At 63.1% G+C, this 13,203-nt stretch overlaps 3 non-coding genes across 3 annotated transcripts; all 3 read left to right on the forward strand.

Annotated features, from left to right (window-relative positions):
- The first annotated feature begins 3,087 nt into the window (after positions 1 to 3,087).
- Positions 3,088 to 3,206, forward strand: LOC142868725 (5S ribosomal RNA). Its single transcript, XR_012917666.1, has one exon. It is a non-coding gene; the product is annotated as a 5S ribosomal RNA (ribosomal RNA).
- A 3,747-nt stretch (positions 3,207 to 6,953) lies between these two features.
- Positions 6,954 to 7,072, forward strand: LOC142868726 (5S ribosomal RNA). Its single transcript, XR_012917667.1, has one exon. It is a non-coding gene; the product is annotated as a 5S ribosomal RNA (ribosomal RNA).
- A 3,779-nt stretch (positions 7,073 to 10,851) lies between these two features.
- LOC142868728 (5S ribosomal RNA) lies at positions 10,852 to 10,970 on the forward strand. The gene has a single exon (XR_012917669.1). It is a non-coding gene; the product is annotated as a 5S ribosomal RNA (ribosomal RNA).
- Positions 10,971 to 13,203: the final 2,233 nt, after the last annotated feature.

Consider the following 13,203-nt stretch of genomic DNA (forward strand, 5'->3'; position numbering starts at 1 on the left):
CTGCCTCAGCCTCCCGAGTAGTTGGGACTACAGGCATGCACCACCACGCCCGGCTGTGTTTTTCTATATATATTAGTTGGCCAATTAATTTCTTTCTATTTTTAGTAGAGACGGGGTCTCGCTCTTGCTCAGGCTGGTTTCGAACTCCTGACCTGGAGCAATCCGCCCGCCTCGGCCTCCCAGAGAGCTAGGATTACAGGCGTGAGCCACCGCGCCCGGCCCCCCCTGTGTTCTTATTCATATACCTCTCATGTTGTTCCAGCGTATTGTGGGGGTACCAATGTTAAGGTCGGGTGCCTTGCCCTCTCCAAGCCTCCCCCCTCGGGTCAGAGCTTCAAGTGCGCCCATCCCCCAGTCGGTGCGCACCCACCCCATGCCTAATGGATGTGTATGCCCCTCCCCTCCCCCCACCCGCCCGACACCCACCCGATGAAGGTGATTCCTCTCTGTCCACTTAGGCGTCCATCCGTTCGTACCAATTTGCTGGTGAGCGCGCTCACGTGGTGCTCGTGTGTCCATTCTTGGGATACCTGGCTTACTGGAACGGGTCCCAGCTCTGGCCAGGAGAACACGAGAGGCGCCCTCTCACCGCTGCTCCTCACAGCCGAATGGCACTCCGTGGTGTCCACGCGCCACATTTTATTCATGCACTCCTGGATGGATGGGCACTCGGGTCGCTTCCACGTCTTTGCGATTGTGAATTGTGCCCTAACTGTAACCCTAACCCTTACCCAGCCCGTCTCCTCTGCCCCTGCCTGACGCACTCCTCCCCGGCCAGGCCCGTCACTGTCCTGGGCCCCCGCCTGACCGGCTCCTCCCCGCCCGGCCTGTCACCGTCCTCTGCCCCTGCCTGACATGCTCCTTCCCGCCCGCCCGGCCTCTCACCGTCCTCGGCCCCTGCCTGACCGGCTCCTCCGTCGCCTGGGCCTTCCAAGGGCTTGGTGTGGACGCTGCTTCCAGGAAGCCCTCCAGGAACCCGGCAGCAGGGTGGCCGCAGCAGTCTCCAGCAGCCGTCCATAAGTCGCGTGAGTGCGGGGGGACGTGCCCCCGCTGTGCCGCGGGGGCCCAGCCTGGTGCCTTCCCTGAGGCCCTGGGGCTGCCGGCTGGGCTGCCGCTCCCCGCAAGGGGAGAGCCGCGGAGGTGGGGACCGCCTCCTGATGGGGACGTACACGCAGCTCTCCACGTCGGATTCCGGGGCTCTCTGTCCTGCCCGAAGGCCCAGCTGGCCTGCGGGTCCTTAGAGTGGCAAAAACATCCGAAAACTGAGATTGAGGGTCCGGTGGGTGTCTGCACTTTTGTGCTGGGCACCCCAGGGAGGCCCGGGGGCTGGCTGGACAACGTGGTCTGCTGGGCGGGGGGGGGGGTTGGAGGAGCAACTGATGCCCTTTGCACTTTGGGTAGCAAGAGTCTGAGGTGTCTCTGAGCCCTGTGCCCTGTGGGGGGGGGGCGGGGGGGAGGAGGAGGAGGAGGAGGAGGAGGTGGGAAGGGCCGGGGCCTGCAGTCCTGTTCCCGGGGTGGCACGGCAAGTGGCTTCTTCCACAGGCTGCTTGGCCTGGGCTCCCTGCACCTGGGCCTTTGGAGGACCGGCCCTGTGCTTGCCAACACTTCCTGCAGGGACCCAGAGCTGGGAGGTGGCATCTCTCAGCCCTGGGTCGGGCAGAGCCCCAGCGGGCCATGCCCACAACCTCTCTCAGCACCGGTCCCCCAGAAGGCTCCTTTGGGACCAGGATTCTCTTGCGGTGACTCTTTAAGGTCTGGCCCCTGGATGGAGGGGCACCAGGAGTAGAGGAGCAGGAAGGGGAAGGGGGTGGCCATGCGAGGGGACACTTTGAGGCCAAGTCCCAGCTTCAGCCTGATCCTCCTGGGAACCCCGCTCTGAGACAAGGAGCCGGGCTTCGCATTCCCACAGCAGCCAGTCGTGGGCTGAGGACACCTGGGGCGTTGGGAACTCCCTGGCTTCTCCTTGGTTTAACGTCTAGAGCTGCTTGTGAATCGCGCCGCCACACACACCCGAGCGCAGGTGTCTTCCGCACAGACTGCGGGCCTCGCTCTTCTGAATGCCGCTAGCTCGCCACCCACCCACGGGTGAACCTGGTCAGGGTGCTTTCTCTCAGGGGCAGACTCTTTTCCGGGCGGGCTACCGGTGTCTCTGTTTGCTCGTTTCTTTCTTCCATTTCGGGAAAGTCTTCCTTGCTGGGTGTGGAAATCTCCTATGCCTTCCCTCGCCTATTCTGTCAGCTTTCAAATTCTCTTTCAGTTGCCACCCTCACAGATGGATTAGGAAACTCTTTCCGGTGCACTCATTAGTGAAATGACCTCCAGGAAGCTGGAATCCAATATCTAATGGCCGATTTTTAGCGAGTCCACACGCCAGGGTGGTCGGGGTCCAATGCAGCCCCGGCCAGGCCCAGGCCCCTTGGACTGGGCCACAGGAGGACACGGAGGAGGGTCCCGGCCCCCACGAAGCGGTGCCGGCAGTTCTCCACGGGCTTGGGCGTTTTCCAGAGGTAGGAGATGGAGGGGACTGATTTCTTCAGCGCCCCCCAAACCACGCCACCCCACCCCACCCATGGGACACATCCCCAGAGAGAGACGCCCCATACACTGGCTGTGCCCCAGCCCTGGCCCGGGGAATAGGCGGCAGCCCACCCACAGGGCGAGGGGGGGGCGCAGCTGAAAGGGGTTGTGGGGGAGGGCGGCCCCTGGCTGGGGTCAAAGGGCGAGCGTCCCGCGCGTGCGCAGTCAGCGGCAGGCAGCGACGCCCTGGGGGTGGGCAGCGGGTAGGTGAAGGAGGCCGGGCGAGGAGACGAGGGGGGCTGGGAGGGCTCCACCTTGGCGAGTCCAGCCGTGGAGGCGCATCTTGTGTGAGTGTGAGTGAGTGTGAGTGTGTGTGTGTGTGTAGAGAGAGACAGCCCCCCGCCCCGCCCCGCCCCGCCCCGCCCATCAGCCCCGTCCCTGGGAGCCCGCGGGACCCGGCCGGCGAACTCAACCGGCCCGGCCCGGCGCGGGGCCTGGGGCGGGAGGCGGCGGCGGGGAAGCCCAGAGAGGCTCGGCTTCTTGAGCGGGGCAGGGGCGCCCTCCGCCGCCGTCTAGGGCCACACCACCCTGAACGCCCCCGATCTCGTCTGGTCTCGGAAGCTAAGCAGGGTCGGGCCTGGTTAGTACTTGGATGGGAGACCGCCTGGGAATACCGGGTGCCACAGGCTGCTGCTTTTTTTTTTTTTTGCCTCTTGTTCTGTCCCCTTTCTGGGAGCGCGGCGGCGGCCCGGGGTGGGGGTCACCCCCACCCTCAGCGCCCGCCCGCGGTGCCTGGCGCCCCAGCCCGCACCGTGGGGCCTCCTCTTGTCCCAAGCCGCGACACCGCCGCCACGCGGCAGCATGCGTGGCATCTGAAAGGTCTGCTCTGTGGGAACCGACACGCTGGAGGAAACCTTGAGAGTCTGAGAGGGGAGGGAGTTCCAGAAGAAGGCCAGGATGTCATTTTGAGGGAGTATGTGACCAGAACTCGTCCCGTTGCTTTTGGGGTTCTATGGGCTACACGCAGGAATCTTTGGTGGTGGCACCTGATGTTGGGGGATCCGGAGTCACACCCAGACCTGCTCCACAGGCCTCCTTTTACTTTTCTCTTCGGATTCATTATTTTTAAAAAGTGTCTCTTACCTCTATGATTGCATTTTCTTTTCTCTCTCTCTTCAAGCAGATGATGGGAGTACAAGTATTCAGGTGACATGTGTTGCCCGTGCCCCCCTCCCCCCAGTGTTCTTTTTTTTTTTTTTTTTTTTGAGACAGAGTCTCGTTTTGCTGCCCAGGCTAGAGTGAGTGCCATGGCGTCAGCCTAGCTCACAGCAACCTCAATCTCCGGGCTCAAGCAATCCTGCTGCCTCAGCCTCCCGAGTAGTTGGGACTACAGGCATGCACCACCACGCCCGGCTGTGTTTTTCTATATATATTAGTTGGCCAATTAATTTCTTTCTATTTTTAGTAGAGACGGGGTCTCGCTCTTGCTCAGGCTGGTTTCGAACTCCTGACCTGGAGCAATCCGCCCGCCTCGGCCTCCCAGAGAGCTAGGATTACAGGCGTGAGCCACCGCGCCCGGCCCCCCCTGTGTTCTTATTCATATACCTCTCATGTTGTTCCAGCGTATTGTGGGGGTACCAATGTTAAGGTCGGGTGCCTTGCCCTCTCCAAGCCTCCCCCCTCGGGTCAGAGCTTCAAGTGCGCCCATCCCCCAGTCGGTGCGCACCCACCCCATGCCTAATGGATGTGTATGCCCCTCCCCTCCCCCCACCCGCCCGACACCCACCCGATGAAGGTGATTCCTCTCTGTCCACTTAGGCGTCCATCCGTTCGTACCAATTTGCTGGTGAGCGCGCTCACGTGGTGCTCGTGTGTCCATTCTTGGGATACCTGGCTTACTGGAACGGGTCCCAGCTCTGGCCAGGAGAACACGAGAGGCGCCCTCTCACCGCTGCTCCTCACAGCCGAATGGCACTCCGTGGTGTCCACGCGCCACATTTTATTCATGCACTCCTGGATGGATGGGCACTCGGGTCGCTTCCACGTCTTTGCGATTGTGAATTGTGCCCTAACTGTAACCCTAACCCTTACCCAGCCCGTCTCCTCTGCCCCTGCCTGACGCACTCCTCCCCGGCCAGGCCCGTCACTGTCCTGGGCCCCCGCCTGACCGGCTCCTCCCCGCCCGGCCTGTCACCGTCCTCTGCCCCTGCCTGACATGCTCCTTCCCGCCCGCCCGGCCTCTCACCGTCCTCGGCCCCTGCCTGACCGGCTCCTCCGTCGCCTGGGCCTTCCAAGGGCTTGGTGTGGACGCTGCTTCCAGGAAGCCCTCCAGGAACCCGGCAGCAGGGTGGCCGCAGCAGTCTCCAGCAGCCGTCCCTAAGTCGCGTGAGTGCGGGGGGACGTGCCCCCGCTGTGCCGCGGGGGCCCAGCCTGGTGCCTTCCCTGAGGCCCTGGGGCTGCCGGCTGGGCTGCCGCTCCCCGCAAGGGGAGAGCCGCGGAGGTGGGGACCGCCTCCTGATGGGGACGTACACGCAGCTCTCCACGTCGGATTCCGGGGCTCTCTGTCCTGCCCGAAGGCCCAGCTGGCCTGCGGGTCCTTAGAGTGGCAAAAACATCCGAAAACTGAGATTGAGGGTCCGGTGGGTGTCTGCACTTTTGTGCTGGGCACCCCAGGGAGGCCCGGGGGCTGGCTGGACAACGTGGTCTGCTGGGCGGGGGGGGGGGGTTGGAGGAGCAACTGATGCCCTTTGCACTTTGGGTAGCAAGAGTCTGAGGTGTCTCTGAGCCCTGTGCCCTGTGGGGGGGGGCGGGGGGGAGGAGGAGGAGGAGGAGGTGGGAAGGGCCGGGGCCTGCAGTCCTGTTCCCGGGGTGGCACGGCAAGTGGCTTCTTCCACAGGCTGCTTGGCCTGGGCTCCCTGCACCTGGGCCTTTGGAGGACCGGCCCTGTGCTTGCCAACACTTCCTGCAGGGACCCAGAGCTGGGAGGTGGCATCTCTCAGCCCTGGGTCGGGCAGAGCCCCAGCGGGCCATGCCCACAACCTCTCTCAGCACCGGTCCCCCAGAAGGCTCCTTTGGGACCAGGATTCTCTTGCGGTGACTCTTTAAGGTCTGGCCCCTGGATGGAGGGGCACCAGGAGTAGAGGAGCAGGAAGGGGAAGGGGGTGGCCATGCGAGGGGACACTTTGAGGCCAAGTCCCAGCTTCAGCCTGATCCTCCTGGGAACCCCGCTCTGAGACAAGGAGCCGGGCTTCGCATTCCCACAGCAGCCAGTCGTGGGCTGAGGACACCTGGGGCGTTGGGAACTCCCTGGCTTCTCCTTGGTTTAACGTCTAGAGCTGCTTGTGAATCGCGCCGCCACACACACCCGAGCGCAGGTGTCTTCCGCACAGACTGCGGGCCTCGCTCTTCTGAATGCCGCTAGCTCGCCACCCACCCACGGGTGAACCTGGTCAGGGTGCTTTCTCTCAGGGGCAGACTCTTTTCCGGGCGGGCTACCGGTGTCTCTGTTTGCTCGTTTCTTTCTTCCATTTCGGGAAAGTCTTCCTTGCTGGGTGTGGAAATCTCCTATGCCTTCCCTCGCCTATTCTGTCAGCTTTCAAATTCTCTTTCAGTTGCCACCCTCACAGATGGATTAGGAAACTCTTTCCGGTGCACTCATTAGTGAAATGACCTCCAGGAAGCTGGAATCCAATATCTAATGGCCGATTTTTAGCGAGTCCACACGCCAGGGTGGTCGGGGTCCAATGCAGCCCCGGCCAGGCCCAGGCCCCTTGGACTGGGCCACAGGAGGACACGGAGGAGGGTCCCGGCCCCCACGAAGCGGTGCCGGCAGTTCTCCACGGGCTTGGGCGTTTTCCAGAGGTAGGAGATGGAGGGGACTGATTTCTTCAGCGCCCCCCAAACCACGCCACCCCACCCCACCCATGGGACACATCCCCAGAGAGAGACGCCCCATACACTGGCTGTGCCCCAGCCCTGGCCCGGGGAATAGGCGGCAGCCCACCCACAGGGCGAGGGGGGGGCGCAGCTGAAAGGGGTTGTGGGGGAGGGCGGCCCCTGGCTGGGGTCAAAGGGCGAGCGTCCCGCGCGTGCGCAGTCAGCGGCAGGCAGCGACGCCCTGGGGGTGGGCAGCGGGTAGGTGAAGGAGGCCGGGCGAGGAGACGAGGGGGGCTGGGAGGGCTCCACCTTGGCGAGTCCAGCCGTGGAGGCGCATCTTGTGTGAGTGTGAGTGAGTGTGAGTGTGTGTGTGTGTGTAGAGAGAGACAGCCCCCCGCCCCGCCCCGCCCCGCCCATCAGCCCCGTCCCTGGGAGCCCGCGGGACCCGGCCGGCGAACTCAACCGGCCCGGCCCGGCGCGGGGCCTGGGGCGGGAGGCGGCGGCGGGGAAGCCCAGAGAGGCTCGGCTTCTTGAGCGGGGCAGGGGCGCCCTCCGCCGCCGTCTAGGGCCACACCACCCTGAACGCCCCCGATCTCGTCTGGTCTCGGAAGCTAAGCAGGGTCGGGCCTGGTTAGTACTTGGATGGGAGACCGCCTGGGAATACCGGGTGCCACAGGCTGCTGCTTTTTTTTTTTTTTTTTTTTTTTTTTTTTTGCCTCTTGTTCTGTCCCCTTTCTGGGAGCGCGGCGGCGGCCCGGGGTGGGGGTCACCCCCACCCTCAGCGCCCGCCCGCGGTGCCTGGCGCCCCAGCCCGCACCGTGGGGCCTCCTCTTGTCCCAAGCCGCGACACCGCCGCCACGCGGCAGCATGCGTGGCATCTGGACTGTCAGGTCTCAGACCAAAGGTCTGCTCTGTGGGAACCGACACGCTGGAGGAAACCTTGAGAGTCTGAGAGGGGAGGGAGTTCCAGAAGAAGGCCAGGATGTCATTTTGAGGGAGTATGTGACCAGAACTCGTCCCGTTGCTTTTGGGGTTCTATGGGCTACACGCAGGAATCTTTGGTGGTGGCACCTGATGTTGGGGGATCCGGAGTCACACCCAGACCTGCTCCACAGGCCTCCTTTTACTTTTCTCTTCGGATTCATTATTTTTAAAAAGTGTCTCTTACCTCTATGATTGCATTTTCTTTTCTCTCTCTCTTCAAGCAGATGATGGGAGTACAAGTATTCAGGTGACATGTGTTGCCCGTGCCCCCCTCCCCCCAGTGTTCTTTTTTTTTTTTTTTTTTTGAGACAGAGTCTCGTTTTGCTGCCCAGGCTAGAGTGAGTGCCATGGCGTCAGCCTAGCTCACAGCAACCTCAATCTCCGGGCTCAAGCAATCCTGCTGCCTCAGCCTCCCGAGTAGTTGGGACTACAGGCATGCACCACCACGCCCGGCTGTGTTTTTCTATATATATTAGTTGGCCAATTAATTTCTTTCTATTTTTAGTAGAGACGGGGTCTCGCTCTTGCTCAGGCTGGTTTCGAACTCCTGACCTGGAGCAATCCGCCCGCCTCGGCCTCCCAGAGAGCTAGGATTACAGGCGTGAGCCACCGCGCCCGGCCCCCCCTGTGTTCTTATTCATATACCTCTCATGTTGTTCCAGCGTATTGTGGGGGTACCAATGTTAAGGTCGGGTGCCTTGCCCTCTCCAAGCCTCCCCCCTCGGGTCAGAGCTTCAAGTGCGCCCATCCCCCAGTCGGTGCGCACCCACCCCATGCCTAATGGATGTGTATGCCCCTCCCCTCCCCCCACCCGCCCGACACCCACCCGATGAAGGTGATTCCTCTCTGTCCACTTAGGCGTCCATCCGTTCGTACCAATTTGCTGGTGAGCGCGCTCACGTGGTGCTCGTGTGTCCATTCTTGGGATACCTGGCTTACTGGAACGGGTCCCAGCTCTGGCCAGGAGAACACGAGAGGCGCCCTCTCACCGCTGCTCCTCACAGCCGAATGGCACTCCGTGGTGTCCACGCGCCACATTTTATTCATGCACTCCTGGATGGATGGGCACTCGGGTCGCTTCCACGTCTTTGCGATTGTGAATTGTGCCCTAACTGTAACCCTAACCCTTACCCAGCCCGTCTCCTCTGCCCCTGCCTGACGCACTCCTCCCCGGCCAGGCCCGTCACTGTCCTGGGCCCCCGCCTGACCGGCTCCTCCCCGCCCGGCCTGTCACCGTCCTCTGCCCCTGCCTGACATGCTCCTTCCCGCCCGCCCGGCCTCTCACCGTCCTCGGCCCCTGCCTGACCGGCTCCTCCGTCGCCTGGGCCTTCCAAGGGCTTGGTGTGGACGCTGCTTCCAGGAAGCCCTCCAGGAACCCGGCAGCAGGGTGGCCGCAGCAGTCTCCAGCAGCCGTCCCTAAGTCGCGTGAGTGCGGGGGGACGTGCCCCCGCTGTGCCGCGGGGGCCCAGCCTGGTGCCTTCCCTGAGGCCCTGGGGCTGCCGGCTGGGCTGCCGCTCCCCGCAAGGGGAGAGCCGCGGAGGTGGGGACCGCCTCCTGATGGGGACGTACACGCAGCTCTCCACGTCGGATTCCGGGGCTCTCTGTCCTGCCCGAAGGCCCAGCTGGCCTGCGGGTCCTTAGAGTGGCAAAAACATCCGAAAACTGAGATTGAGGGTCCGGTGGGTGTCTGCACTTTTGTGCTGGGCACCCCAGGGAGGCCCGGGGGCTGGCTGGACAACGTGGTCTGCTGGGCGGGGGTGGGTTGGAGGAGCAACTGATGCCCTTTGCACTTTGGGTAGCAAGAGTCTGAGGTGTCTCTGAGCCCTGTGCCCTGTGGGGGGGGGGCGGGGGGGAGGAGGAGGAGGAGGAGGTGGGAAGGGCCGGGGCCTGCAGTCCTGTTCCCGGGGTGGCACGGCAAGTGGCTTCTTCCACAGGCTGCTTGGCCTGGGCTCCCTGCACCTGGGCCTTTGGAGGACCGGCCCTGTGCTTGCCAACACTTCCTGCAGGGACCCAGAGCTGGGAGGTGGCATCTCTCAGCCCTGGGTCGGGCAGAGCCCCAGCGGGCCATGCCCACAACCTCTCTCAGCACCGGTCCCCCAGAAGGCTCCTTTGGGACCAGGATTCTCTTGCGGTGACTCTTTAAGGTCTGGCCCCTGGATGGAGGGGCACCAGGAGTAGAGGAGCAGGAAGGGGAAGGGGGTGGCCATGCGAGGGGACACTTTGAGGCCAAGTCCCAGCTTCAGCCTGATCCTCCTGGGAACCCCGCTCTGAGACAAGGAGCCGGGCTTCGCATTCCCACAGCAGCCAGTCGTGGGCTGAGGACACCTGGGGCGTTGGGAACTCCCTGGCTTCTCCTTGGTTTAACGTCTAGAGCTGCTTGTGAATCGCGCCGCCACACACACCCGAGCGCAGGTGTCTTCCGCACAGACTGCGGGCCTCGCTCTTCTGAATGCCGCTAGCTCGCCACCCACCCACGGGTGAACCTGGTCAGGGTGCTTTCTCTCAGGGGCAGACTCTTTTCCGGGCGGGCTACCGGTGTCTCTGTTTGCTCGTTTCTTTCTTCCATTTCGGGAAAGTCTTCCTTGCTGGGTGTGGAAATCTCCTATGCCTTCCCTCGCCTATTCTGTCAGCTTTCAAATTCTCTTTCAGTTGCCACCCTCACAGATGGATTAGGAAACTCTTTCCGGTGCACTCATTAGTGAAATGACCTCCAGGAAGCTGGAATCCAATATCTAATGGCCGATTTTTAGCGAGTCCACACGCCAGGGTGGTCGGGGTCCAATGCAGCCCCGGCCAGGCCCAGGCCCCTTGGACTGGGCCACAGGAGGACACGGAGGAGGGTCCCGGCCCCCACGAAGCGGTGCCGGCAGTTCTCCACGGGCTTGGGCGTTTTCCAGAGGTAGGAGATGGAGGGGACTGATTTCTTCAGCGCCCCCCAAACCACGCCACCCCACCCCACCCATGGGACACATCCCCAGAGAGAGACGCCCCATACACTGGCTGTGCCCCAGCCCTGGCCCGGGGAATAGGCGGCAGCCCACCCACAGGGCGAGGGGGGGGCGCAGCTGAAAGGGGTTGTGGGGGAGGGCGGCCCCTGGCTGGGGTCAAAGGGCGAGCGTCCCGCGCGTGCGCAGTCAGCGGCAGGCAGCGACGCCCTGGGGGTGGGCAGCGGGTAGGTGAAGGAGGCCGGGCGAGGAGACGAGGGGGGCTGGGAGGGCTCCACCTTGGCGAGTCCAGCCGTGGAGGCGCATCTTGTGTGAGTGTGAGTGAGTGTGAGTGTGTGTGTGTGTGTAGAGAGAGACAGCCCCCCGCCCCGCCCCGCCCCGCCCATCAGCCCCGTCCCTGGGAGCCCGCGGGACCCGGCCGGCGAACTCAACCGGCCCGGCCCGGCGCGGGGCCTGGGGCGGGAGGCGGCGGCGGGGAAGCCCAGAGAGGCTCGGCTTCTTGAGCGGGGCAGGGGCGCCCTCCGCCGCCGTCTAGGGCCACACCACCCTGAACGCCCCCGATCTCGTCTGGTCTCGGAAGCTAAGCAGGGTCGGGCCTGGTTAGTACTTGGATGGGAGACCGCCTGGGAATACCGGGTGCCACAGGCTGCTGCTTTTTTTTTTTTTTTTTTTTTTTTTTTTTTTTTGCCTCTTGTTCTGTCCCCTTTCTGGGAGCGCGGCGGCGGCCCGGGGTGGGGGTCACCCCCACCCTCAGCGCCCGCCCGCGGTGCCTGGCGCCCCAGCCCGCACCGTGGGGCCTCCTCTTGTCCCAAGCCGCGACACCGCCGCCACGCGGCAGCATGCGTGGCATCTGGACTGTCAGGTCTCAGACCAAAGGTCTGCTCTGTGGGAACCGACACGCTGGAGGAAACCTTGAGAGTCTGAGAGGGGAGGGAGTTCCAGAAGAAGGCCAGGATGTCATTTTGAGGGAGTATGTGACCAGAACTCGTCCCGTTGCTTTTGGGGTTCTATGGGCTACACGCAGGAATCTTTGGTGGTGGCACCTGATGTTGGGGGATCCGGAGTCACACCCAGACCTGCTCCACAGGCCTCCTTTTACTTTTCTCTTCGGATTCATTATTTTTAAAAAGTGTCTCTTACCTCTATGATTGCATTTTCTTTTCTCTCTCTCTTCAAGCAGATGATGGGAGTACAAGTATTCAGGTGACATGTGTTGCCCGTGCCCCCCTCCCCCCAGTGTTCTTTTTTTTTTTTTTTTTTTGAGACAGAGTCTCGTTTTGCTGCCCAGGCTAGAGTGAGTGCCATGGCGTCAGCCTAGCTCACAGCAACCTCAATCTCCGGGCTCAAGCAATCCTGCTGCCTCAGCCTCCCGAGTAGTTGGGACTACAGGCATGGTTGGGACTACAGGCATGCACCACCACGCCCGGCTGTGTTTTTCTATATATATTAGTTGGCCAATTAATTTCTTTCTATTTTTAGTAGAGACGGGGTCTCGCTCTTGCTCAGGCTGGTTTCGAACTCCTGACCTGGAGCAATCCGCCCGCCTCGGCCTCCCAGAGAGCTAGGATTACAGGCGTGAGCCACCGCGCCCGGCCCCCCCTGTGTTCTTATTCATATACCTCTCATGTTGTTCCAGCGTATTGTGGGGGTACCAATGTTAAGGTCGGGTGCCTTGCCCTCTCCAAGCCTCCCCCCTCGGGTCAGAGCTTCAAGTGCGCCCATCCCCCAGTCGGTGCGCACCCACCCCATGCCTAATGGATGTGTATGCCCCTCCCCTCCCCCCACCCGCCCGACACCCACCCGATGAAGGTGATTCCTCTCTGTCCACTTAGGCGTCCATCCGTTCGTACCAATTTGCTGGTGAGCGCGCTCACGTGGTGCTCGTGTGTCCATTCTTGGGATACCTGGCTTACTGGAACGGGTCCCAGCTCTGGCCAGGAGAACACGAGAGGCGCCCTCTCACCGCTGCTCCTCACAGCCGAATGGCACTCCGTGGTGTCCACGCGCCACATTTTATTCATGCACTCCTGGATGGATGGGCACTCGGGTCGCTTCCACGTCTTTGCGATTGTGAATTGTGCCCTAACTGTAACCCTAACCCTTACCCAGCCCGTCTCCTCTGCCCCTGCCTGACGCACTCCTCCCCGGCCAGGCCCGTCACTGTCCTGGGCCCCCGCCTGACCGGCTCCTCCCCGCCCGGCCTGTCACCGTCCTCTGCCCCTGCCTGACATGCTCCTTCCCGCCCGCCCGGCCTCTCACCGTCCTCGGCCCCTGCCTGACCGGCTCCTCCGTCGCCTGGGCCTTCCAAGGGCTTGGTGTGGACGCTGCTTCCAGGAAGCCCTCCAGGAACCCGGCAGCAGGGTGGCCGCAGCAGTCTCCAGCAGCCGTCCATAAGTCGCGTGAGTGCGGGGGGACGTGCCCCCGCTGTGCCGCGGGGGCCCAGCCTGGTGCCTTCCCTGAGGCCCTGGGGCTGCCGGCTGGGCTGCCGCTCCCCGCAAGGGGAGAGCCGCGGAGGTGGGGACCGCCTCCTGATGGGGACGTACACGCAGCTCTCCACGTCGGATTCCGGGGCTCTCTGTCCTGCCCGAAGGCCCAGCTGGCCTGCGGGTCCTTAGAGTGGCAAAAACATCCGAAAACTGAGATTGAGGGTCCGGTGGGTGTCTGCACTTTTGTGCTGGGCACCCCAGGGAGGCCCGGGGGCTGGCTGGACAACGTGGTCTGCTGGGCGGGGGGGGGGGTTGGAGGAGCAACTGATGCCCTTTGCACTTTGGGTAGCAAGAGTCTGAGGTGTCTCTGAGCCCTGTGCCCTGTGGGGGGGGGCGGGGGGGAGGAGGAGGAGGAGGAGGAGGAGGTGGGAAGGGCCGGGGCCTGCAGTCCTGTT

The sequence above is a fragment of the Microcebus murinus genome, unplaced genomic scaffold (genome assembly GCF_040939455.1).
Source record: "Microcebus murinus isolate Inina unplaced genomic scaffold, M.murinus_Inina_mat1.0 scaf038_hap2_Mmur4.0, whole genome shotgun sequence".
NCBI lineage: Eukaryota > Metazoa > Chordata > Mammalia > Primates > Cheirogaleidae > Microcebus > Microcebus murinus.